At 48.9% G+C, this 22,728-nt stretch overlaps 1 protein-coding gene across 27 annotated transcripts in view; it reads right to left on the bottom strand.

Annotated features, from left to right (window-relative positions):
* Myt1l (myelin transcription factor 1 like) overlaps positions 1-14,357 on the bottom strand; it is a 340,605-nt gene extending 326,248 nt beyond the window's left edge. For 17 of the 27 annotated variants that reach the window (XM_048804894.1, XM_048804908.1, XM_048804904.1 and 14 more), the window contains exon 1: positions 13,963-14,145. The gene's annotated coding sequence lies outside the window, so the exon portion shown is untranslated. The other 10 variants (XM_015480020.2, XM_015480021.2, XM_048804912.1 and 7 more) reach the window with 8 other exon arrangements.
* Positions 14,358-22,728: the final 8,371 nt, after the last annotated feature.

Here is a 22,728-nt window from a genome sequence, read left to right as displayed (position 1 = left end):
TCCTTCCTCTTTCCTCCTCCCTCCTCCCTCCTCCCTCCGTCCTCTTTCCTCCGTCCACTCCGGTCCTCCTCCTTGTGCTGCATATGTTCCTGGCAGCCTCCTGGCTAACAGGGAGTTGGGAAGAAGCTGTGGCCCTCAGGACTGGAAAAGGCCCGTCCAGCTGTGCCACGGCTTTCTTCTCTCTCTGTATCCCACCCGGCTCCACTGTGGGCCTTGGGGCATCCTTGAGCCCTGGGATATCGTGTGGACAATGTCCAGGCCCACTCTAGCTGAAGAACATGCCCCTGGCTTGCCATGGTGGAGCTGACCATTGATGGGTACCCACCAGATCTTGTGGCACTTGGGTGCTTCCGCCAGGCCCTGAGAATTAGGACACGGACTGGGAAACAGATTTTAGCTGCTAGAAATGGGTTCCTCCTTAACCTCTGCACACCTCAAAGCTGCTTCTTGAGAAGGAAGGGTCATCACAAGGACAGAGGAGCTGGGCTTCAGGTTCCAGGCAAGCCCGTGAGGTGCCCGCCCCATCTGTCCACAGCCATGCCACTGCGGAGCTGAGGCCTCGGAGCCACAAGGCAAGCGCACCCCTTCTCAGACCCACCCTGAGTTGCTTGAGGAACACATGCCTGAGGAAAAGTAACTCCACGGCCACAAAACAGACAAAGTTAAGAGAGAAGAGAACTTAAGAGGACCACAAGAGAACTTAAGAGAAAGCTAATTCTCAGACACATATCTCAGTTCCCAGACAATGCAGCTCAGGTTGGTTCATGGATCTCAGATGCTAGAGTAGACCCCCCCAGTCCAGCTGCAGCCGCTGCTCCAAGCCCCCAGTTCACTGGTGTGGGGTGGGCTCCCTGCAAGCCTCTGCTGAGGATGTCAAGCCCAACGTCACACATCAGTGCTGCCGAGTGGTCCCTGTGTGAAGATGACCCATACAGCCGTGCCCTGTTGGACCCGGGAGGCTCTGAGCGACGGTGCTGTCCAGCCCCCTCTCCTCCAGCAGGGGCACTGGAGGGGGAGCCCTTGATCTGCCACCCACATCACGTGGGGAGCCAGACTGGGAGGAAGCTGCTTCCCACCCAGACCCTTCACACGGCTCTGTGTCATCGCCTAGGTTGACTACGGATGGGAAGTCTCACTTGGAAAATAAGAAGCCCAGAAAAAATAAAACTGAAAAGATGAGTAAGTGTTTAATACGTGGTGAGAATGTCCTCTAGAAGCTCGTGGAAGGCAAGGTCTTTGTCATGGGTTGCATTAGGATCTTGAAGCATTCCTTAGATGTGCAGTGCCCAGGCCAGCAGGCTGGTAGGATCGGGCCCAGCTGCATGGGGTGCTGGAGGCCAATGCCATCAGCCAGGGGCAGTCTTTGTGGTGAGATCTGCCCTCGACTGAGCAAAACCCAGGGCGGGAGCAAGCAGGGCCGCTCCTGGGAGCCCACAGGCTGTTGTGTCGCATGGCCCACGAGTGTGCTCAGGGGAGGAGGGGAGAGAGGGTCGCGGCAGGTGTGGTCAGGAGTGTGCAGACCTCTTGACCCTTCGGTCGGTTTGTCTTAATAGAGGCCATTTTCCTAGGGCTTATTGCCCAATCAGTAGCCCTCACAGGTCAACGATGCCTTTGATAAGAATGACTTGATCTCTATTCACTGGATTTTGAAAATGCAAAGAGGCCCGAAGGCTGTGCCGCTCCCCGCACGTGCTCGGAACCCAGCCCTCAGATGCTGACGCTTGTAATTTGAAACACTTATCACAGGCCGAGTATATTTTCTAACATTCAAAATTTACTGTATAGGTTAAAGAGTGACCTGTTGTCTCAAATTGGATTGTCTCCCACTCTCTCTAACCCTTGATCAGATCCTGTTCTGATCATTAACTCTGAAGCTAGAGGAACAGGTGGCCAGCCCGTTTGTAAACAGGTGTGTCACCAGGCCCCTGGAGGACAGACGCGACACTTCTTGGCTTGCACTGCAGTGTGGGTCTCTGGGGGAGAAGGATTGTTTTTGAGCTAACAAAATCCCAGTACCAGCATATTAGCTAAAAAACATTTGGGCAGGAAGACGACCTCCTTTCTTCTCAGTACTATGAAAAGAATTGCAAAAGATATTGGAAGATTCAGAATGCAAATTCAGTGGAAATTTTCATGCATTTAATTCAGAACCAAATGTGCAATGCTAGACAAAGGATAAGTAATAAATTAGACTGAAATTTATCTGAGCAAATTATTAAGATTTTTTTTTCCTATTTTATTCAAGTAGTTAGCATCCACCAATATTTCTCTGGCTTTATGTAATCTTAGAATTCCATTTTTAAGCAAAGACATGAGGCTTTTTGATGCCTGAGCTACTTAAACTTCCAGACTGTAAGAGAATATAAAATGCAAATTCCAACTTAACTTGTCTTTTACATGATTTAACGGCAAAATTCTTAATTCTGAATAGGCAGGTATGTTCAGCCAGGTCTGACTCAGTGGACACGTGGCAGGTTCCCTTTGGCAGGGCCTAAAGTGCATGACTAGCTGCTAATTTGAATCCTCCTCCTCATCCCTCTGCATGGGTGTAGGTGGGGAGACGGCCAGGCCTAGGGTGTGGGCAGGATGAGTACACACGGCCCAGGGTCTTCCAGGAGGTTGGCCCTCAGTCAGCAGCCCAGGGCTGACCCATGCTGTACCCAAAATGTTCTGTTGTTGATCTCTGTTATCAACAGCTTTGAAGTGTTGAAATTACAAAGCAGACACCTGACATTTACCAACATTCCTTCCTCAAAATAGCATTCTGTTCACTGCCTTCTGCATCCTCAGGTGAGAGAAAGCATGTTTCAGTCCTAACCTTGCTCAACAGAGGAACAGCTAACGTACACACGAAACCTCGACAAAGGAGGACCAGCCTTCCATGACCCTCACAAAGCCAGAACGTTTAGCTCTGGTCTAAATGCAAAAACCCAAGTCCTGTATTTAATTAACAGAGAAATACAGTGATACAATGCTATGCAACCAAATGCTAATTTCTAGAATGATCACCTGTATTCCTGAAATATTAATCATCCAAGAATGGGAAATCAAGACTTGGCAGACCCTTCTGAAGTCAGGAAAGTGACCTAATTTATGGTAAAAGTACATTCAAGGGAAAGTCACCCTGGAAGTGTTTATCACTATCTTCATCAGAGTTATGGGTGCATTGATGTCACATGCAGAGATGTGCATGAGGCAAGGACCTGCCCTGCTCGGCTCTGCCTCTCTGGGCACCTAGCAGGCCCTCCACCTGAGCCTGGGGTGTGGATGACCTACTTGGTGGACAGTGGTGAGAGGAACCCCTTCCAGGGCTCACATCCTTTGTCTTCAGCATTGACCTTGACATTTTTTCCTGGGAGGAGGTGCTGAGGACCCCTGGGCTGTCCACCATCACTGCAACTCCAGCTGGCCTAGCACTGACCTCTTCTAAAATGCAGAATCTGATTAGAACATTTGCAGGGAGGTTCGAGGGAAGCAGAACAAAAGAGGAACTTGCTGCCCAGCAGCCAGGCCGTCCCACTGGGAGGAGGATGCTTCCCTGCCTTGAGCTCTGAGCAGGCTCCCCAGAGGTCCTGGAAAGCCCCAGAGCTCTCCACCCCCAAGCCCAGGGGCTCTGAGGTCTCTGGTCAGTCACTGGTGGCTGTCAGTCTCTGCTTTCTTGGGTACACTTGTTCTTGGGGAAGGGCTCAAACACTGAGAGGGAGGGATGGGGTTAAATCCCTAACATGGCAGTGTTCACACCACATTAGCCTTAGGAACACTACAATTAGGCATAGAATTTTATTCCTGTGATAATATATTGGAAGCCCTGAAAAAATCCAGCAAGAAAGGGATTTCCCTCCGGGGGATAGAAAAGAAGGCAAAACAAAACCGATTCCTCTGGAGGATACACAGCCTGCACGGCTACAGTCACCATCAACACTAACTTGACCTGCAGCCCGAAGGTCAAAATGAGGTGCAGCGCCAGGAAATTGCAAACAGCCTGTTGCCCCCCGAAATCCAGAGCCCAGAATCCCTGCAAGTGATCCACGTAGCTGCTCCACCTCCAGGTTATCTGCAAAGGGCACGTGACTGGGTCACCGAGGAGCCAGCAGGACTGTCTGCAGAAAAGGCTGCCCTGAGCACTCAGAGCGGGACGATCCTACCTCCTCGGCCCCCAGCCAGCCCCCTCTTCCTGGCAACTGGTGATGAGCAGCGCTTTCTCCGACCCAGACAACAAACAGCTGGATGAATGCCAGAGGACCGTGCATCCGTGGTCGACCGTGCCCTTTTTAATCAACTTCCTAATTAAAAAATGCCATGCTGGCACAGGGTATGAAGGGAGTGGGCCTGGACTATTTCACAGAATAGCACCCTCTAATCCTGGGCTGCTGGAAATCCGTGCTCTTACAGATGTTTATGAGTTTTCCTGGTGCAGAGATAGAATCAATTTGCTTGCGCCTGGCCCTCAAGACGTATTAAATTTATCCTGAAGGAAACTGGCTTCTGAAAAGCTCTTGCCCAGATGCATTAGGCAGGTGGGAGTTTCAGCAAACCAAAGGGCCCACTGGCAGATGCAGCATTGATTTCTGAAGGTTCACAATCTAGCAGACAGCTCCAGAGCAGACTCGATTTGATGGCTCTCTATGGGGTGCCCTGCAGACTCGATTATCTCCACCACCAGTCTGGCTAGCATTGTTTTGTGGCGACAATGCTCTCTCCCTTCAGCTTCTGTGCAGAAGGCCAAGGCCACTGGAATGCCCGCACCCAGGAGGGGAAATGGGGCCAGACATAAAGCCGGCCTCTGGGAGATGTCCACTGCTTTCCATCTCTGGAACCGAGGGGCAAGGCTGGCTTTTTAAAAAGCATTCTGTGGAGTGCCATTAAAACACACTCTGGATCCAGGCTGAGGTAACGGCATCAAGGTACCTCTCAAAACAGTGCTGGAGCTAGAAACCCTGTGATGAACGCCTCTGTCGATGTGCCAAGAAAGCCCCCCCCCCCATAAATTATTAATCCCAAGTAGTCTGATTCAGAGTCCTACGCCTGACATTCCACACCTGAAAATTTCTCAAGCAATCGTCAATGTCCCCGAGGTGATTTTCTCTAAAGCCATTTGAGTGTGCTACGCAAGCAGTGAGACTTCAGAAAAGAGCAGCCAGTGTGTGGCACTGGGTCACGAAGTTCCCCAACAACATGAAAGAGCGCACACGTATGTCTACAGCACACACACCAACACGAAGGCTCAGAGGTCGGAGCCTGCACCCAACATCTCACACCACATCCTACACACGACACGTACGCACCCACAAAGCCACTGAGGGGGTTAGCCATGTGCTTCCAAGGGTGCAAAAATACATCCGAGCACAAAATGTTAAAGAAAATGAGGCCGAGTCACATTTTGAAAGAGAAATGTTCGCCTGTTTCCCATTTACAGCCGGTAGGAACCCCACCAAGACAACAGCACGGGCATGCGCAGCCAGAGGAGCCCCGTGGGACAGCATGCTCCCACAGACCCACAGGCAGCAGGAGGTCAGGACACCTGACAGTTGGGAAAATATTTGGAATCTCAAGGATGAATTAGACAATTTTGCTATGGAAGGCTGTATTTCCTTCCAAAGTTGATATTCAACTGAAAAGTGAAACTAAAAACAGAACAATTCTCTTAGAAATCACACCTCAGGCTGGTGCACCCCAGCACACTCCTAGCCTGGACCTCTCATTGTCTCTCAGGCAAGCCCTCCCGAGCTCCACGGAGCTGGGCCACTAGCTGAGAGCGCGTGGCAGAAAGTAACTCTGCCAACCGGAAACTCGCGACGTGATGTTGGTCCCCAAAAACCACAGGGAAGGCTGGGCTTCTGCTGGGAGAGGCAGCCAGCACAGGGAACCTCAGGATAAGGGGCACCGGGGCCCCTTGCTTTGGGTGAGCAAGTGGGGTTAAAGACCAGAGGCAAGGATGCTGCCCCGAGAAAGTTACAGCCATGGTAACGTGAAAAGCAGCATCCGACTCACATAGAGCTTGGCTCACTCTAAGGAAAGGGAGTAAGGGAAAATAAGCACGACTTTTCTCTAGGAAAGACTTCACAGATCTGAGAACAATTTGGTATTTGTTACCTTGGGTAAATATCATTAAAACTCAGTGCCTTTTCCTTATTCTACTTTATCAGATAATTTAAAATGAAATAGAGAGCAAAACATTTGTGTGCATACATATGCATTAATATAAAAATAGAGAATCCACTTGTTATGCAAAAAATACTGCTCAATGTAAATAATCAGAAACTTGCAATACGTCCAGGAAAATGATCAAAACCAAGTTCACAGCTTCCCTTAAGGGGTTAATATGTTTCCCAATATCTGGGCTTGAGGTTTAGGTTCATTGAAGGCATTTTTGCCTATTTGGAAAAGCATAGGATTTTAAACAGAAGAAATTGCACCCCCCCAAAAAAAAGTTGTATTTTTCTGTCAAATATTCACTGTCATTGTCTAAAGCCAACCAATGCCGAGCAACACTTTTTAGAAAGAACTTAGAAATAAAAGCCAATGAAAGCATTAAGTGTTCTAAAACATTGAAAATACAGTTAAAGGATGATAATTTCTACTCAAGTTCCACCTTAAACGCAGACGATATAATTAGGTCAGTTAAATGAAAACCTTGCCTTTTAAGGAGAACGGGGATTGCTAAGACAGGGAGAACTATTTACCAGTGAATCCCCGATGGAAGGAGGTCTAACTGAATACCAAAGCACCCACATTGCAGCACCACAGCTCAGAATTATGTAAGAAACCAGAGCCACTGGTGACAATAGGTGCTGGTCCACAGCATTCCTCTCTCTTCCCAACTCAGGACACTGATCTGCAAAAAGGATCTCCATTTTTCCGGAAAGAACTGAGAACACCAAAGGCTGAGCTCATTTTTATATTTGCTCTCTGTAGATTCTCCGATCAATAGAAACTTCAGTTCAATTTTCACAATCACCAGTAAGTTACTGTTTAGATGAGCTAAAACCTTCCAGCTAGGAAAAATATACACTAGTCAAAACTAATTAGTCTGTGCTTTCATTGAAACGTTTGCTAATTTTGCTGATCTCGATACACTGTTCCAGAAAATATTAATTAATCACGTTGAATAATGGCTGCTGCAAATTTCTGAAAACAATAATCTCTAAACAGTTAATTTTCACTTCAGACTTATGCACAGGAAGATGGATGGAGCGGCCACCCCACGCCACCAGCAGATGACTGTCCTTTTGTCACTGACCATAAGGAGTTGAACTTTGCTCCACTTTGGGAAGCAGAGCCTATGCTCTGGAACAACAGGAGGAGAGGACATATTTACCTGCAGGGCATATCAAAGAGAAACCTGAAGAACTGCACAACAAAGTGGTCCAAGCGGATCATCTGCGCCTGCAGTCCCACTGGGCACCTTCTGCTAAGCCATCTTCTGATAAGCCGTGGTCCCCAAGGCAGCCACCCCTGCCTTCCATCTCAGGGACTCACCCAGGAAGAGCTCCAACCTGCTCCAGGACTACAAACTCTCCTAATGCTTTTGAACGCCCACCATTTGTTCTCCATTCATCCAATCAACTTCCCAGTGCACAGCTTCTCTCCATCGGCGCGCAGACACAGGGCCACTGCTCATCTGTATGCTAATTATTTTGCCACATGGACAAAAGTAATAATGCTTTCAGACAGGAAACTAACAGGCCTGAAGTCGGAGATGGAAATTAATAAGTTGACACCACTAAACGACGGGGAGACGGGCATGCGTGCGGCGCTCTGCCTGGGGACCAGGGCAGCCTCCATTAGAAGGCGGCAGCCAGGCGGCCCCGGCTGCCAGTCCTGCCCGGGCTGTGTGCATCAAGCCCTGGTTCCCTGGGAGACCACATCTCTGCCGCAGAACAAGAGGAGCACAGAGCTCACTTACCCTGTGTCGGGCTGCATCCTTCCAGCTACACAAACACATTCACTCCTAAATCCTAACCTGGGAGGAAACTCATCACTCATCTAGGTAATTTTCAAGCTGTGGCTGTGGATTAAACCAGTCATTTCTAACCTTCCTGTTTATGAAGCTTGCAACACAGTCAGACAAGATTGGGATGTATGCTGTACGCTTCCTACATTGTACCCACAGGCCTCTAAATCTCTAGAGCAGAATGTGTATCATGTGCTGTGCTGTATTTAATGTAATAGACGAGAACTGTAAACACCAAAGCCAGGCTGCTACAGCTACCAGCTAGGTAATACATCTAAAAATATCTCCCCTATCACGGATGCTATGGTAGATCCGAGCTGTGGCCAAAGAAACCTCACAGAAGTCAGCTGAACCTTGGGTGTTCTGAGTGGTGCTGCATCAAAACAAAACAAAAAGTGGGTCTAAGACCCCCTACCACTTCTTAGGCTGGGAGGAGGGGACTCAAGGGTTAACTCTAAGTGATTCTCAAAATCTTCCTGGTTGCCAGCCTCCCAATATTATTCCATTTCAGTATGAGCTCTTTTTTTTTCTTTAATCATTTTCCTTTAAAACAGGAGACAGAACTCTTCTCTAAGAAAGTTACAATGTTGTCAACCTTTTAGTGTTGCTTAAAGAAAAAATACAAGAAAAGTTTACTCTATAAACACAAGACCCAGGAAGATTTCAAAAATACAAAAATACAAAAGAGAACATAGATCCATGACTTTCATTAGCATTTTTCCTTTTTTTAAGGAAAGTGCTGATTTTATAAATGGCTTCTCGAGTTGAGAAACGTTGCCACTGCCCTGGGCAAGCCTGTCCCAGCTCGGTGGCTACAAGGCCACAGGAAAGGCTGAAGGCTACCTCAGCACCTCCCCCTCCCCAAGCCGCCTCTCAGGCACAGACTTCTCCAACAACAACTCAGGAAGCAGGCGGCCAGCGGCACAGGGGAGTCTGAGGACCGTCCATTGTTGGCTGACTGTCTACCAAACCATGCGGTTTTAGGAGTCCCACTGTGTAAGCAGACAGAGCTGAGGGTGCGGGCGGGTGCAGAAGCAATGGGTGCTCAAGTCCTTAAGAGAAGGTCTGAAATCACCTGGAGAGCTGGGGACCACCACAGCCAGGCAGGCCAAGCTCGCATGCCACCCTTAAATAGAAGGAAAGAGGTACCTTTTTGCAGAAGAGTGGTGGCCGACAAGCAGGCTGCTCCGGCTCCTGCCCCTGCTCCTCAGTCTGCTCACACGCGCAGCGCTGTGCCTGCCATGGACAGCCCACCACACGTGCTGGGCGCAGTTGCCTCTATTTCCATTCCATTCACCCCACCCGCCAGGACTCCCCTCCGTCAGCTCCCGTCCACACTAGCGCCACACGGGGACTGACCGCTGCAGGCTTCCACGGAGCACGGTGGCGACAGAGGCTCCCGTGGGGAGGCGGACATGGAAGTCCTGAGTTTCCCAGAACACCCTCCTCCTTCTCACGGTAATTCCTCTGAAGACGGAGTCCGCCTGACAGTGCAACCAGGCTCACCGGTTGCTACAGGGGACTGTTCCCTTCCCAGCGAGCCCTGCCAGAAACCACCGCAGTCTGGAAGCAGGGGAAGCTTTCAGGGAATATCCTGCACCGTTCCATCTTCCCGGCACAATGCCCCTTCTCTCCACCAGAACGTCCCCTCCCCCTCCCAACTTTTCTAATAATCCCCACATGGGGAGGGAGCAGGGATTTCTTTTTTCTTCCCTTTCTCTCTCTCTCTCTCTCTCTCTCTCTCTCTCTCTCTCTCTCTCTCTCTCTCTCTCTTTGAGGGAGATATATTGTAGGAAGAATTTCCTGATGGAACAGCCCAATATGGCAGTGTTGATCAGTAATTTTTCACATAATAAATAAGCTTTTATGCATTCTTTCTAGTTTTATAACACCTGGCTTACATTTTCTCTGCCATCTCTGACTACTTCTGCAAGTACTCTGGGGACTCATTACGATGTCAATGCTAAAAACAGTCTCATTGTGGAAACATGCATAGAAAAATCGGTGTGTACGCTTGAACAATGCAGGTGTGAAGGGGGAGAGAGGCAAAGAGACAAACAGGGACAGAGTGAATGAGAGAGGACAGAGGACAGGGAGAGGGAGGTGGAGACAGAGAGGACACAAAGCTCCTGCAAACTGAGCCTCTGCAAGCTGCAACCCATCCTGATGGGAGCATGTTGGGCTGATGCCTCACAAATGTCGGATGTCAGAAAAATCAGACAACAAATCACTGAAGTGAAGTACTTTGAACTACTTCTCACACAACTTATGGTCATTAATAGGTAGAATTCTTAATACGTGGGATATGCCAGTTTAAAATGTCTTGCTTTAATACCAGCCACACATGGTATGTGGATAGGGCTCCCCCACAAAACCTGAAAACACACAGGGTATTCCATTCTTCAACTTGGTGGCATCTTTTGTCTTTAGTTTGGAATAAATGTTTATCAAAGGCAGGCGTAGTATTGTAGCACTATGGAATTGGGTAGGGAGAAACTTAGTTTGGCAAAACACATAATAGTAATTTTCAATTTTTGTTCAAGTTTATTCTCTGTTACTCCTTTTTAAAAAATGCTACCCAATTTTTAAAAGAAAAAGAAAGAGTCATGGAAAGGGCTCTTTAGACTTGAACTTCAGGGCCTGATGGTGCCCACAGCAGGCCGGGCAATGGTGTGTCTAGAAGAGCTCCACACAGGACACTCTTTGCTTCTGCCACTCACTGGGGTTCTGGGCAGAGTTCTGGGGAGACTTTCCACCAAACTAGACGCCCTGGCACAGCCAGATGCATTTGAAAAGCTGGTTACTGAGGAGGAGTCGGGGCTCTGGACCAAGAGGGTTCCCAGCCGAGCCCTCTCCAACTGCAGGAGCACTGGGCTTGCCTCCCACCCCCCCTACCCCCGGAGGATGTCAAATACCTAAACACAGGCAGAGCTTCAGGCTGCTGGAAGTCAAGGTGTCACCAGTAAAATGCATAACAAGTGACAAAGTATCTCAGAGGCTGTGATAAGTATTTTTAAAACAATGTTTCTCAAATTAGATAGGCTATGGGAAGAGTCAGAATGTCTAGTCTATACATGTGATTTAAAAATATCACTCACTGAACAAAATTAATTTTTGTAGAAGAAATTGGCTTTTAAAATTGCCTGTGTAAAGGCAGATGAACAAATAATTAGACGGTTAATTCAATATTTTAAATTTTAAGTATAATTTATTAGAAAAATTTAGAAAAGCTTTGAAGGCAAAATAAGTTGTCTTTTTACCCTGATCCACGAAAGTTTACAGAAAACAGAGGGAAATGATCAGACAGTGAAATGAATAGTTTATATGAATATACAAAAGAATAAAATTTTTTAAAAGAGTAAAGAAATTCAAGAGTGAAAAACAAATAATTAGGAGAAAGGCCGAACAAGCACAATGAAAGCTCCCCATTACAGGACACTGTTCTCTGAAAGTGCCCACACATTCCAGAAACCACATTTCACGGATCCTAAGAATTTCTGCATGTCACTCCTATGTGGTCACAAATTACTGCTCCCTCAACCATGGTCCCAGCTTCTAACACATATTTAAGAAATCGGCATCACTGTGCAGCTGGATGAGACTTCACTCCAGAGAAGTTGGAGTGAAGTGTCGTGCATGCTTCCTGCCCTACTGTCACACCAGAGGACCCTGCTCATCTTTCAAAAGTGGAATTTTATTAATATCTGAAAATGTTTGAATAAATATTTTTATTTCGAAGACGTAGTGTTTACAGTTTTCTAACCCACAATTATACATACACAGGTAATTTTTCAGGTTCATATGCTTGATAATTTCAAAACCAAAGTAAAATGTGTATGTAATGGCAGCTGGGAGATTTTTTTTACAAAATAACAATCTTCAAGTACAGGGATCTTTGCTGCCACCACCTTCAAAACATCTAATTGTGACCATAAAGCCTGCTCCTACTTCTACCTCAACGGGCAGGATCATTAAGGTGATGAAAGTGAGCCATTTCCACATTGCCAGGAAGCCTGTGGGGAGCCCTCGCGGCTGAAGGACTGCTATCAGTGCGGACAGCTCCCGGTGCTGAAAGGGAGGCAGAGGGCTGCTCACAATGGCTGGCTCTGCCTGCCTCTGAGAAATCACAGCAAAACTGAATGAGGTGGCGGTGCTGAGACTGAATAGCAGCGGCTCAGAACAATGGCCGCCAGTTCCAAATCCCACTATAATCACATTAATGAGATTAATCAGTGAATTAGCAGCAGTCAAATGTCAGGAAGGCGAGGAAGAATCCAACCAAGATTGGTAATTAACTTTTTTTTTGTTGTGTGTGGGGGGAGTCAACTGTGCTACCTCCTAGGCTTTTCAGAAGTTGGCAGCTCTGCTCACAATCTTGGGACTATGAGTGCAGATCAAAAGGCAAAGACACCATCCTTCCTATTGCAATATAGATCCAGGTACCACATTGCTAATGCTTAGACTACAGTCCTAAAAAAAAAAAAAAAGAAAGAAAGAAAAGAAAAAAAAAAAACCTCACGCTACTTTAAATAACCTCCATAAACTATCCAGATTTTGTTGTTTTAAACTTTCTTGGCATGCAATTAACATGGAAAATTAATTTCTTCTTTTTGAACTAAAGCTAAAACATAAAAAATATGGCTGATTAAGGAAAGGAAGGATTATATAACAAGGGGTGCTGCTTCCAGTAGCTCTGAGGTGGGGTGGCGAGAGTTTCAGAAGTGCAGCCAGCCAGGAAATGTGGTAGCAGTGAGCATATCAGCAGTGGCCTATTGTCTCCCATGCAGAAGGGAGAACACTCAAGTGCGACTTCAGGGAGACCTAGCTAGCAACTGGAGGGTTACACTGCAGGTGATTGGAGCACATGAGCTCCTTTAGGGCAAGAGGAGAAAAACAAACTTCTTTCTGGTAGATGTCACTTAGCAGCATTTTTAATGTACAAGCAACACTTTGGAGTGAAAGTTTGTGAGAGGTGAAAACTTCTAGAAATGCAATGATATTGTTTACAGAAAGAAATATTGTGCAATTCACTTTAATTGTTAAATAATGGCATTTTTTCCTACATGTAAGACACACCTTTATCTACTGTTTGAAAAGCTACATGACTTTTATGAAGTTGAACAATTAGACCCTGCTCTGTCTGGGAGGGTGGTATCGGGCTGCTTTTGTCTGTGATGTTAATTTTGTTCAGTGAAAAATATAAATACTGGAGCAAGAAAGCTCTTAGATAACTCTTTCACCCAATTTAATAAATAACATACTAGTTTACAGTTTATATAATTTTAGTTTAAGAATGTGTCATGACTAAATTTCTGCTGAATTTAAAATATGTGCTCTAAAATAAATAAATAAATAAATAAATAAAATATGTGCTCTATGTTTTCTATAGCTAACTCTCATATGAACATTTAAATATTTATTTTCATTGCTTTAGTCCAATCTATCTTGAAGGAGCTGAACTTTCAGTTTATTTATTTGAGTGGCACTAAAAGACATTTTTGTTAAAGTGAAATGCTGTTTTGTTATTATGAACTTCAAACATTGAGGATATTGTTAAAAATCTTTATTTGAGATTCTCAATTTCAAGAATATAAATCAACTTTCTTTTTATAATTAGACAAATACAGCAATACATCAAGGATGTCTACGACTTTAACAGCACTTGGGTAAAACCGTCTGCTCATTTGTATGTAAAGTACTCCCATGAAGTCTGGGAAGTTCTTGCTTCGGGAGCCTCACACCATCCAGTGTTATGCATGCAGCGAGGTTTTTGTTTTTGTTTTCGTTTTATAAACAGCATCATGGTTAAGCCAGCAACCTAACACCGTTTCGCTTCACAGACTCCTGTGGACCACAGACCTCCGGCTCAGGAACCTTTGAGCTACCAGTCTCAGCACAGAAAATTACTTTAACAGGAGAAAACAATAGGGTTGCAGCACGAGCCCATGCAGGACAGAACACGGAGTCTCCACCACGTCCCCAGAATTATCCTAACGAGCACCACGTACCTCACAACAGGACCACACGGCTCACCCGCAAGTGACAGCCAGTTCAGAGCACAGAGGAGGAAGCCCTGTCCCCACGCTGGAGGACAGGGGGAACACGTGTGCCCCCAGAGACAGCCAAGCTTGCTTTGTCTTCAGCGAACACTGTATCATAACCCACAGTCCAGGGAATAAAAAACGAAAGACACCCACCAACCACGGGGGAAAATCAGCGGCTCCTCGAAGACCGCAGGGAAGGCTTCTCCCTCTGCTCAGTGTGCAGTGGCTCAGGGAAAAAAAATGTCGCCCGGGCAGGGACGACAAATGCAGCAGGACGGCTGGAGGCCTGAGGGGTCCGCTTCACTTCCACGTCCCCCACGCAGCCCCACTCATCCTCTCCCATGCTTTCTCTGCACTTTTTTTTTCACTAGCTCCAAATCCCCGGCATATGACCTTCTGTTAAATAGATAAAAAAAAAAATTGCTTATCAGTCATGCAAATGAGGCTGAATTCATTTTCCACAACAGATGGCCTCATAGATAATGATGATGGAAGAGAGAAAATTGAATGTCTCTCACAAGGTGGCCATGGCAACCGAGAGCAGAATAATATCAATAATAAGCTCACTGCATAATAAGGTTGTCAGTCCTACAAATCAAAGTCTCCAGCTAAATCAGGTACACCACCCCAGCTAGTCACCAGGTAAATTACACACACACACACACACACACACACGTATGTCTGTGTGCATGTGGGTGTGTGTGTTTTACAGTGACCGTGAAGAAGACCAGAATTCCAACCACTCGGTGGAAGTGCGTATGTGGCAGGGGGAGGGGGTGGTTGGATAATGAAATGACAATGTGACTTTCTTTCTTTTCTTTTTCTTTCATTATGTTTTTTGCACTGGAGTGGGTTTCCTGAGGGATCTTCTAACTAGCCATATTGAAATTTGGAATGGGCGTGGGGAAGGCTCCTCTCCTTCCACCGCCTCCTCCCCGCTCTCCTCTGATGTGGTGCACTGCCTGGATGTGAGAGCAGCTCGCCCGCCCGAGGCTTCCACCTTGGCTCCCAGGGGGACATCCTGCAAAATGAATCAGCAGCCGTCCTGAGCAGGCTGATTAAAATGAAAATGGCAAGGCACACGTCTGGGCGGGACTGGAGCTCAGTGTTGCTGCCTGTCTGGCAAGCATGCTCGATATAGCTCTTGCTAATAATGGCTTGCTGCCTCGCCTGTTTTTAAAAAGGTATCGCCCTTTTCCCCTGCAGACTGGCATGGTGCTGTACATGTGTGTGCCTGTGTGTGTGGCCAGGGAAGGGGGTGGACTTCTCCGTTCGTCTTCCCCAGGGATCACATGCAGACTGCCTGACACCATTGTTTCAAAACTGAACTTCTGTCTTTGGAGGAAGAGTGGTGGGTGGTAAGCCCAGGCTGAAGGTCGCCTGAAGACCAGGACTACGGGTCTGCACCCCCATGCCACCCTTCCTAGCCAAATGCCAGGCAATAGACCTTGAGAAGGCTCTGGTGCTGGCTTCCGGGGATCACAGCTGGACGTGCAGGAAGGCAGCTGGGGAGAAGCCCGTTTCCACCTCGGGCATTTGCAGCAGACTGCACCGCTGTCCTAGGTACCACACAGCACCAAGTCAGGGGGGAGGATGAAGGTCACCCAGATACAACATTTATTGAAAATGTACTAAAAGTAGGTCTTCATCTTCCTTCAAAATACCCAGGCATAGCTTTAAGATCAACAACTATACTTTTAATATGTATGTCAAATTTTTATTTTTAAGGAATTCTGGAAATTAGACCATTATTAACTCTCATGGAAAAATGGCTTGAGAATGAGAAGCAAGAATTTGTCAGAAATCCCCATTCTTTTTCTCATCTTTCACTCTGTTGTAAACCATTTTCAGATTTTGCTGTCTAAATTCTCTCCTTTTGGTGACAGTTGCATGATTTTTGCATGGAACTACAGTCTCTCTAGCTGCTTGTTTTTGTCTTCTGTGATTCTGCCTCTGAGATGGGTTTCTCCGCCTGCCCTCCAGCCCCGCCGCTGCCGTGTGAATCAGAAATCAATAGAGCTGCCCTAATGGAGACTCCACTCGGCTCACAGCGACCGGCTGCAGCCTCCCGCTCCCTCTCACAGAACTGATGACGTCCACGCAGCTTTCTCAGCTGATTGGGCACCACATCGGATGTTCTGTGAAGCAAAGAATAGGAATCATTTATAGTCGGTGGGAAAAAAAATGGGAGCATGTATTCTCCCGTGTCTACGACACTGCTGCTCAGCTCCTGCACTACAGCCACGCCAGTGAGTGCTCCGGGTCGCACGGTCACCGTGGAGTAAGGAGGACTCCAGAAATGACCGCAGGACTGCAGCTGCAGAACAATGGGGATGTGCTTCCATCTTGGGAAGGACAAAGCATTCCTCTACAAGTATGCCAATCAGATCCCCATGAAGGTGCCAGTGGCCAGGTCAAACAGGGGCCCTGCACACCGCCTCAGGCTTCAACATAGCTGGGTACTTGAAGGAATCTCCAAATGTGCTTCAAAAATAAAATCTACAATCATAAGGACACTCTCAAAGCCCAAATGCACATCGTCACCCTGTCAGGCCCCAGGAGTCTGCTTGGGTCGTGTTAGAATTAGATTCAGCTTTCTTGTTAGTTTCCCCAAAGCTTGTCTCCCACTAAGAGGGACATTTCTAAATAATACTAAGCCATGATATTTAAAACCACAGAGGTGTATACACGTAAGTATCTTTCTCACACGCTTGTGCCTATCTATGGAAATACAGTGTCAGATAAGGGCCCTGCACACTTGTGTGCATGTGTGAGTGTGCAATGTGTTTCAACAGGTCTGGTCTCCTGAAGCCGTGGGGGACTTCCGCAGCTCCACAGGCCTCTGAGGTTGTACCCTCAGGGTGAGGTGTCCCTGGTCTCCAGGGCAACAAAGGGCGCCTCTCCCCTGGCCCCACACCCCACCTGCCTTCAGCCTCTCACTGGCAGCACCTCAGCAGCCTCGCCTGGCTCCTCCATGAGGCATCCCTGTTCCTCCCAGCGCCCCGCCTGACTGTCAGAGTGGAGACGCAGCACTCAGAGGGCAGAAGAGAAAGGAACAGAGGGAGAATCATGAAGCCACAGAGCACCCGCAGAGCCACGTTTCAGCCTGTTGTATGGTTACATTGTACCTGCACTTGAAGAATTACGATTTCTAAAAAAATAAAATCAGCTGCTGTGCTGCAGGGTACCGCAAAGCCCTGCAGGATGAATGAGGACCTATAGTTTGCAATTAAACCAGGTGATGGAACAATCTGCATCAAATATCAATCAAACTCTTCCTTAAATTGTTACGAGTATACTTCTTGCTGCACTCAACTTAGGAGTTCATTGCACAGATTAAATCCTTTCTTTGTCAGAAAAAGCATAGCTTGTCTCCTTTAATTTCATTTACATATTTATTTATTTGTAAGAGAAAAGAAATTCAAATGCACAAGTCCCTTCCAATGGATGTGACTTCTAATCTAAGACAGGAAATAATAATAAATGCCAGATATTTGTGGTTGGAACTCTGAAGGGCACAGGCTAGGCCCCAGGCTGTCCCCCCCTCTGTGGCACGGTGTCCCATTGCTCCACTATGACAGGTGACCTGCAGGCAGGGAGTGCAGGCCCCTGTCTGTTCTCCAGACACACAGGAGGTCTCAGCATGAGCCATATGGAAGGAGCCCCCAGGGTTCTCAGATGCCACAGTTCACCCACGACACAGGGACACATTAGTAACTCCACATCGAGGATGATGAGGACCTGTCTGGGTTTTGTCATTGAAAACTCATGATCTGTGGGATGTTGCTCAGAATTACGTGTGCGTGAGTGATGGAGGGCTGTGACGCCTGCAGGGACTCCTAGACAGGTGGCCAGCAGTGACCCATGGGGCCTCACCTCAGCTGGGCAGCCAATGGTCAAAACATGGAATCCAGAAGGAGCTACGTCAGATGTGTACTGGGCAAACCCTGGCTCAGACTCAGCCCTTCCCACTGTCCCACACACCTCGAGGGTCAGACACACAGGTGTTTAGAATAAGTGCCACCCTATTCAGTGCCAAGCAGTCACTCAGAGGCGGCCTGTTTTCACCACAAGGCATCGGCCTCGGGAGTCACAGCGTGGTCCCAGCGCTGCAGTCACTAGTGGGGGCAGGAAAGACCGCAGTGCCAACAGGGCGCGGAGGAAGATCCTGGGCACAGCAGGAGACGGAGTGGGATGGTGCGTCTAGAGGGTGCCACGGCCCCTCCTGCGCCTCCTGAGCAGATGAGGCTCCGGAGCTTACCCAATTCTGGGGCATCTTGGAGCCCAGGCCACAGCGCCCACACCGAAATCCCCTGGTCTGAGTGTATAGAATGAGCTGATTTTTGGCAAAATTTATAGGCATAAATTGCATGGAAGACAATTCTGAGATCTAAAAGAACATAGACAATTTAAGGTTTCCATGATTAGTAACATTATGAGACGTACTTACTCCACCCCTAAATCTACGATTCTAAGAACATTATTTATGATTTATTAAAAAGAAGTACTACTCAATTCAGCATTTGTAGTCCAATAAATTCACTGATCCTCCCAGACTACTTCTGGAGCCCATCATCAGAGGTCTTCACCTCTCTGGTCCCCGTCCAGCATCTTCGATTCAACGTCCCCACACAACCCAAGCTACTTGAAGGAAGGCGATGCTGTAGCTCAGGGGTAAGAGGGGCTGGTGCTGGTGCAAGCCAGGTGCATGATGAAAGGGTTCTGATCGGCTTTCCAGCCAGCTGATGGTATGATCGCTGAAGTGGAGAAAAGGAGAGGAATATTCGGGGCTGTTTGCCCTATTTGGAATGGACTGAAAACTGATGACCATCCAGAAGGTTGGAAGAGCCTCCTAATTAAAGTCATTAGGAAAACAGACTCTAGAAGAGATACCAAGGTAGGGAGGGAGGTGGGGAACCCAGAGGGCCCAGGCCTCAGCCTCGCCGCGGGAGCACGCTCTCAGCCTGTGAGCCTCCTTCCTGGGTCCAGTCTTCCCAGCAGAGCCTCATCAGGAGCCAGGGAAGACCTCTCGCTCTAAGTGATGAATGTGGACTAGCTCTTTACTTTTCCAACATCAGACATGTGGCTTTGAGCCCACCACTAGGGCCTGCTCATTCTGGATTCTGAATCGCAAGTCGGTCACATCAGGAGGCAAGGACCTCAAGGATTCTCCAGTGGCAATAGGGTCGGGCAGTGCAGTCAGCTTCTGCAGAAGGGTAGGTGGTGCCAGTGCTTCTGTTGGGGTGGCAGCATGGTGGGGAGACCAGCTCTGCTGCAGGTTTGGGGTATTATTGCTAATGAGCTACATCCGAGTCTGTCAGCCGCCCTTCTCTGTTTACACCAGCTGAATGTCTACCTGCAGCCCAGTGCTCTAGGTGCTGCCTACGGGTGTTCTGGGAGCAGACCATGAACATCTGAGAAGTGGAAGAAATCAAGGACACGGTCTCCCTTGGCAGAGAATATCCAGCAAGACAGGAATTCATCAGTTGTGGCAAATCAACTTCCCAGCCACATCCATGTTGGACAGTGGTCGGCGGAGGACCTGCCACACTTGAGGGACTGAGGAAATGGCATCTGCCACAAAGACTCGGGATTCTTCACCCAATTGCAGAAATGAATCTGTTCCAGACCGGCACGTCTAGGGTACCAGCTGCCTTGGGGGAAGAGCTTGCAGCAGTATCAGGGAAAGGAAGGATCCCCTCCCAGGTGAGCTTGCAGCTGCTCATCAGGCCCATGCTCACAGGCGAAGGGAAGCCTCAGCTTGGTGGTCTTGCTGGACACGCTTCCTTAATCCCTGGGAACCCAGAATACCATGTGGTCTGTTTGGCAAGAGGCTGGTGAGGTGTGCTCAATGGCCTTCTGCCCCTGTGTGGCTCCAGATTCCCATGGGAGAGATGTAAGAGATGCGTTCAGGGTGGAGTGCTTGCCTGGAGGCCCTGGTGCACACCGGCAAGGCAGGAATCCGGAAGCACAGCATTGCAGGGGTCCATAGGAGCAGCCTCTGGGGCAGGGTCCTCATGGTACCCGTCTCGGCCGTAGGCTGTGCCAGTACAGAAGATGCAGCGCTGAGGCATCAGAGCTGAAGTCAGGGGTGCCCTTGTAAAGGGGGATCAACAGCGCCCCGGCACAGAGGGAAACAGACCTCATCCCAAGAGAGGGCCAGGCCCAGAGGAGCTTCTGTGTCGTGGGGACAGAGTTGGAGCCGCAGCGCCTCTTCACCACCTGTCCCGGGTTCAGTCATTCCTCCCCCCAAACAGGAGGCACAGCCCACCCACCCTGGCAAGGTTGCCTCCCTGGCAATGAGAGGACCCAAAGGACCCCAGGTAGGGATTGTGGGGCTCTAGATTTCCTGGCCAGACCCGGCCTTCCAGTGGCCAGGAGGCAAAGTCACTTGGGACCCAGGAGCCTGCTGCCTGCTGTGGTCACAGGCGTGTAGGGGGAACGCCTGCCTGAATCCACATGCAGATGGCCAGCTCTTTACCTGAGCTCTCTGCTGTCACTGGGGTCCTGAAGCTACTGTGCAAGGAGAGCCCACAGGGTTCTGGAGTTGGCCGAGGGGTTGACCTTGATCACTAAAGGAGGGCAGGGTCACTGCATAAGAGAAGAGAGAGGACGGATGTGGAACAGCAGGGCTTCCTGGGGCATCACCCCACACCGCGACTCGACCGTGCTGGCCACAGGAATGCACCCAGCAGAAGGACAACGAGGAGCCACAGCTCTTGGTGACATTAGGGTCACCTGACAATGCACACTGGCATGCTGGCTGGGGGCAAAGGGAACAGGTCTTATAAGGGCAAGAGGGGTGCCCTAAGTGCCACCACTGGACCTTGAACAGAAGGAGTGCAGCTGGCCTAGCCCTGTCTGCGGTGCTGGCACAGCTACAGCCACCTCCCAGGCCCCTGCCCCCACGTTCTGCAGGATCCCTCTGTCTTCCCAGTAGATGGCCTCTCTGTGTCCTCCGACTAACACAAGGACCTGAGTGTGCATCCTGGTCCCCGGGGCTCTTCTCAGGGAGAGGTCTCGTGGGCAGCATCTCCTCCTGTGACTCACACCAGGACAGTCCTGCCTCCTTCACCAGAGTCCTGGCCTCTTTGCTTCCCACCTCCTCCACACCGTCAAGGTCCCTTTGCCTTCTCTGGGGTGGTGGCCCTTCACCATGCAGAATGCTGTGGCATTTCAGCTCTGAAGCAGGCTCACATCCCACGGGCACACGCTGACTCTCAGGCACCGGAGGGGAATACACTGCCTAAAATCCAAATCCACCAGGAATGGGTTGAGCAAGCAGGTAAAGCTGAGCTCACCTTGGCCCTCCAGGCACCAGCCCTGTGTGATCTCAAGCTGAAAGAAATTCGGCCAGGAGAAGCGTCTTAGCCAACGTCTCAACGTGGGGTCTTATCAGTTTGTGATACTGGACAATTCCTGCTTTCTCTTTTAATACACCGCCTGGCAGGAGTTCTGCCCCCAATCATGAAGTCAAGAGGCTTTGTCTTCTGCCTCTTCTCATTCCTGAGATGAAACACCAGCCCTTTGAGGGCATCAGGACCAGACTCCAGGCATCTGCCAAGAGCCTCTCAGAAGAGCAGCCTCTTAGCACCCCAACCCTGGCCCTGAGCCAGGGCCCTCATCACCCGGGGACACTGGCCCATCAGCACTTTCAAACACAGACAGAAATCCAACCTCAGCTCTGTATAACTAAGACTTTTCTAGTAGCTACACATAAAAGGTAGACATGAACAGGTGAAATTAACTTTAATAACGTATTTTATTTAATCCGATCCATCTTGAATACTCTTCTCTCAAAACGTAATCAACATACCATTTGTTAGTGAGATACCTTATTCATTTTGATCTGGCATCTCTGCCCTGGGGGACCCTGCAGTTCAAACCAGCTGTGTTCCAGCAGCTCTGTGGACACTTCTAGCTGGGACAGCCACGCTGGGTGCTCAGCCAGAATCCACAGGTTTCTGTTCCGTCTTCACTCTGGCGTGAGCCTTCTGGATTCCTCTGGTCACTGTGATGCCCAGACAGAGGAACAGAAGGTGGTGTTAATAACCATAGGCTCAGCACCTTTTCACACAGAGACATCAGTAAATGCTTGTTGGCTGCCCAAGTGGACAGGCACTGATGGTCACTGGGGCGAGCTCTCCCTGATGGCTGTTCTAGCCTCCAGAGTGGACGTGGTCCATCTTCCTTATGGACAACTTCTGACTGGTGTGTGCTCGTCCTCGTGTGAGCTTGTGACCTCCATATCATCGGGAGGCCCCTAGGTGTGTGCCATGGAGAGAAAGGTGCAGGGTTTCTACCTCGAGAGCCTGAGAACCCAGGCAGCCTGCTTCCCGTCTGCCCTTTCCTCCTGGACCCTCCTGGACCCCAGCCTGGCAGGTGCGCAGCTCTGCCTCATGGCCTCCAGCTCAGAGCATCCCACCCGTCAGGCCGCCCTTGGACTCACTCCACCGTCCAGCCCTGGCCTTCCCATCTGTGCAGCTGGATGAAGGTGGATGTAATGATGGCTGCCACTTGATTTCAGAGACCACTCCTTGCAACGTCCTGTGGTTGGAGGTGAGCTCTGCGCCAGGGTGTCCCCATGTGTCCCTGCAGTGCTGTTTCTGAACGCAGGCATTTACAGGCCAGGCTGCTTTTCTTTGAACCGGCTTTCAGCCTCCCTGGAAAGGAACCCAAAGGCAGGGATGCACACCATGCATCCCTGTGGAAGCCGTGGGAAATAGGGAT

This window comes from Marmota marmota, unplaced genomic scaffold (assembly GCF_001458135.2).
Source record: "Marmota marmota marmota unplaced genomic scaffold, marMar, whole genome shotgun sequence".
NCBI lineage: Eukaryota > Metazoa > Chordata > Mammalia > Rodentia > Sciuridae > Marmota > Marmota marmota.
Note: the sequence above shows the minus strand (reverse complement) of the source record. Positions and strands in the feature narration are given on the sequence as shown.